The following is a 4594-nucleotide window of genomic DNA, read 5'->3' as shown; positions in this document are numbered from 1 at the left end:
CAATCACAACCCTCTGGGTCCGACCACGAAGCCAATTTCCCAGCCAGCGGATCGTGGTGGAGCCAAAGCCACAACTGGGCAGTTTGGCCAAGAGGTGATCGTGGGATACCAGATCAAAAGCTTTTTTTGAAGTCAAGATATATGACATCAATCTCTTCTCTAGAGGCAAAAGGAATTGAAACTCATGGTAGAGCTGATATCTTGTATTAGACCAACTAGATTTTTGCAAAAAAAGTCTTTAATTGAAAGCTTTCGGGCACAAGCACCCTTCTTCAGGGCTAAGAGAAAAGATTGTAAAAGTTCTCCTGGGTAGAAATGAAAGTTCATATTTCATAGAAGAGTTGAAGGTGTGGTAATATCTCCTGTTTGGAACAGCAGGGATTGCTGCCATCTTGCAAGGCAGGGAGTTTGCTTTCAGGCATGTTGGATTTAGGCTGCTCCCTGGATGACAGAGCAGGTTTTCAGATGCAGCAGTGGGTCTCCAAATGGTTCACTTGTTTAGAGAGAAGCAGGCCTTTTGCTCGAGCCAGCACCCTTGTCAGCACGACGGAGGGCTGCTTCCACTGCTCCGTAGAAAGGATCCCTTTGTCATCCTGGGCTTCGACTCTCGCAAGCCCCTGCACAGTGTGCTGCAGAGCGTGGGAGGCTTTGGTGCTCCAGCGTAAGGGGATGAGGCAGGGACACATGAGATGAGATGCTGTGCCCGGTCTGGTGCCTCAGGTCGGGAGCCTCACCTCCATGCACACCCCTGTGAGCAGATCAGGACAGGAGTGGGGCCTGTGTCGGGAATATCTGAGGACACATGAGAGTAGCCCCATGCCGAGGCAGCTCTTATGTGGATGCCTTTCCTGCCTGGCCTCTAGGCAGGAGCAGGGTGGTGGCCAGGCAGCTGCACCCTGCACCGGCTGTCTGGGTCATCAGGTTTTACCTTGTCCTTCTACATGCAACACTCAGCCCCCATGAGTTTGATGCTGCTGATTATAACGGGCTGTGGTTAAAAGAGTGGGGTTCGGATGCTGGTAGCGCAGAGGCATGTGCTGCATGGTGGCCCTGCACCTGCCAAGGCAATGCTTGGGCTGGGGCATGAGGTTGGGTACTCCTCGGGAAGGCTGTGACCATCCAGACCCTTCTCAGGCTGGCCTGACCTTTTCAGAAGAGGAATTGCTTGTTTTCAGCCACTACACCGAGCAGAGGGTGGTTGTGTGAACCGCGCAGCAGCTAATGAAACCCTGACAGAGAAAGGGCCGGAGTGGAGAAATTTGCTTTGCGAGCTAATCCTTGATCCTGGAGGACTGCCTGTCATGAGCACGCAGCCTCATCAGAAAGTTTATGGGCAGGAATTAATCATGAGCCCTCAGGACAGATCTGTTGAGCAGCCAGGAGGTGGGGATGAGCAGGGGGGGAGAGAGGATGGTGAAGAAATCTTCACCTCAGCAATCAACATGGGAAAAAAGCCCAGTGAATACCAATGGAGTGAACTCCGACCAGATTTCAGCTGATGCAGCTGAAATGCAGAGACGGGGGGGAAAGGGGAGAGCAGTGACAAGAGCCTTGGAGCCCTTGGACAAACGGTCCTTAATAGCCGGGCAGCCAGATGGAGCAACCTGGAAGAGAAGACGGGAGGCCCTCAAAATACAAATCCTCCCAGGTGGGGGATTTGCTCCCAGGTGGGGCGGTTGCACCCTCTGAGGTGCTGGGTTTGCCCTGGTCAAAGAAATCCCTAACCCTGCGATCTGTCTTTCCTCTTGTTAGATTCCAGTGACCAGCTTCAGCCTCATCCACCTGGCCAAGCCCCCTCTGCCTGACACGGCCCCTTTCCACCTGTGTGGGGAGCTGGGCTCTGGGTAAGTGCGTACAGACTCTCACGAGAGCACGGACTTCCCTCCTACCAAGGCAGCAGGTTTCTGCTAACGTGCTGGTTAACTTGGGAGGAAATTATTTTGCTGCAGCTGCGGTTGGGCGTGAGCAAACAGTACTTGCTTCTTTAAAAGCGAGTCCCCACTGCAGGCTGAGGTGGGATACAGGTAGGGTGGCCAGCATAGAGGACAGTCTGGTTGTCCTCTGTTGTTATGAAACCGGGTTTTTCAAGAGAAAAATAGAGGACATAAAGACATTGGGTGTCATATCAATAGAGGACAGAGTAGCAGAAGATCAGTATGTCTTTTAGCATGGCCGCCCGTGATACAGGTGGGAGCAGGGTAAGATGCTAGGCAGGTGCAGGAAGGGAACAGGATTGAGGAGTCCCGTGGTGGGTTGCCAAAACAACAGTTGGTCAGGACTGAACGCAGGGGGTAAGGTACCACAGTGTGCCAGGGCTCGGATCCTAGGAACCGTAAATGAGGACGGCTTTGGCATAGTGGAGTCATTTATCTTCTTCTGGGGGCTCCTTTTCACCCCTTACAATTCCCAGGGCATCCCCCTGGTTGCTCCACACCTACCTGTTCATGAGGCTCTTTGCACGGGTCCTTTTCCTGCCAGTGCTTGATATTAGCAGGGGAGCGATGTCCACAGCGTCCCTGTTGAGGGATGGAAAGCTTTCCTTTCTGGTAAGGCCTGGGCATGATGGGTTAGGCCTTCTGACTCCTACCATCAGCCTCTCCTGGCTTGTTGTCTGCCCTTGGGGCGGGTCATGGTTGTGCTCCGCAGTCTGCCCAGCTGTAGAAGGGGAGTAATGTTAAGCCACCTCCCAGGGGCGCTAGAGGAGTGCAGAGAGCGTCACCATTGCTGGCCAGAAATTGGCTGGAGTTGTGAAGCCCAGAGGCAGGGCCCAACTTCCCCAACATTTAGGGTAAGTTCAGAACCGGGCAGCTGATGCCATCCCAAGGTCCAGCAGTTGCGGTGGGGCTCCTCCACTGCAACCCACCACGGGACTCCTTAATCCTGTTCCCTTCCTGCACCTGGCTTGCATTTTGCCCTGCTCCCACCTGTATCCCTTCCTGGCAATCCTCTCACCCAGCCTGTCCCTTTTCCAAGGCAGTCTCTCTCCTTTGCAAGCGACAGCCAGGAGGGTTAGAAAGGTCAGTCTCAAGGTTGACAGTGGCTTGGATTATCCCTGCGCTTTCCCTAACTCCATCTCACTGCCAGGCACTCCCTTCCTCTGCAGCAGTAGTCTCTTTCCTTAACCCTTATTAAGCCCTAATTTTAATCTTATTCATTATTACCAAAGTCATTACACTGGCAAGGAATTAAACGAGGTGAAATGAAAAGATTTAGAGGCGGACAGAAGGTTTTTTTAAAGAGGCTGGAAAATAATCTCCCAAGATTAAGCAGGTGATAGCGACTAAACCCGCACAAAGGAAGTCATAAGTCTTCAAGAAGCAGTTTCTCATTACGGACCAGCAGCGCAGGCCCCCGGGGGGGGAACTCTCCCGTCCGTCCTGCCTTGGCTGGGAAAGGGAGGGTGAGGACAGAGCTCTGTAGCAGGCAGTGAAGTTTTTCTTAATTTCTCTGATGAACTGAAACGAGCTGGTGCAGGAGGATCGATGGCCCACTGGGCTTTTGTTTCCAAAAATAGTCTTAAGGCTTGGCCAAGGCAAATGCTGCTCTTGCCAGACCGGGACCCGATCTTGGAAAAACATTGCCTTACATGAGCAGCCACGTGTGTGGGATGTCACTGGCGCTACTCAAAGGAATAAACGTGCAGGGCCAGGCCTTTATTAGCTGGCGGCTGGCTCTGTGGGCAGGTGGAGAGAGAAGAGGTTGGACTGTGTGGTTGTAGGTAGATGCTGCCCAGCTGCACCCTCCCACACCTGCCTTGTGTTGGGGCTGTTATGCCTCGGCTAGGAAAGAGTGAGTGCTACAGTAATGGTCACTTCATGCTAAAAGCTACAGAATAGCCAGAGAACAGATTGAGAGATGAGCCGGCTGGCGGGAGCCCAGGGAGACCCTCTCTTCTGCGCTGGCAAGGATCCCAGGGTCTGGGCCTCAGGAACATGCAAAGCAATGGGGCCCTGAGTGTGGGGCTTCAGGATGAACCCCCAGAAGTCAAATCCTCTCTCTTCTGCATGGACATGGATATTCCTAAAGTCCTTTGCCTACAATTTAAGAGCTTTATTCCAGTGTCCATTTTCTCCACCCCTTGGTGTTTGGCTGGGCATTGGTTAGCTGCCGTCCTTCACTCCATAGATGCATGCACGTAGTTTATGAAGTGCTGTGGAGTACATCCATCTGTCCGTTCATATGCACCCCCTGCTTCTGTCTGCTGAGTTTTCTAGTGCTCCATTGCTTGTACTCTCTAGGTCTGTCTGTCTTCTGGCTGTGCATGTGCACACAGTAGTAACCTGGCTTGTGTCCATGCACACACTAGCAGCCCCCATCTATTGATGTGCAGTGTTAGGCACGTGTATATCTACATGCATCTTTATGCACGTATCCCTGATTTTCCAAGCAGGTTGTTTCCCCATCTATCTCCCCACCTCCTTGCAGGGAAAGTTCAAAGCCACCTCTTGTGAACTCTGCAGCCGGTCCAGGGCTCTGCAGCCCTGGTAGGCGAATCTGAGAGGAGCTGCTGTTGCTCAGGCATGTCGCAGAGAGGCATGCCTTTTTTGCTATTATCGTTCCTGTTATTATTTTCTCAGACTGAATTAAAATAGCA

General features: G+C 52.4%; 1 long non-coding RNA gene across 1 annotated transcript in view; it reads left to right on the top strand.

The window, feature by feature from the left end:
* Nucleotides 1-299, top strand: part of LOC109314161 — a 12594-nt gene extending 12295 nt beyond the window's left edge. Inside the window, exon 3 of the long non-coding RNA XR_002102231.1 lies at nucleotides 236-299. This is a non-coding gene — a long non-coding RNA (uncharacterized LOC109314161). The remainder of the gene's footprint in view (nucleotides 1-235) is intronic.
* Nucleotides 300-4594: the final 4295 nt, after the last annotated feature.

This window comes from Crocodylus porosus, unplaced genomic scaffold, assembly GCF_001723895.1.
Source record: "Crocodylus porosus isolate Cpor-Errol unplaced genomic scaffold, CroPor_comp1, whole genome shotgun sequence".
Lineage (NCBI taxonomy): Eukaryota > Metazoa > Chordata > Crocodylia > Crocodylidae > Crocodylus > Crocodylus porosus.
This window is presented reverse-complemented; position numbering and strand designations above follow the sequence as displayed.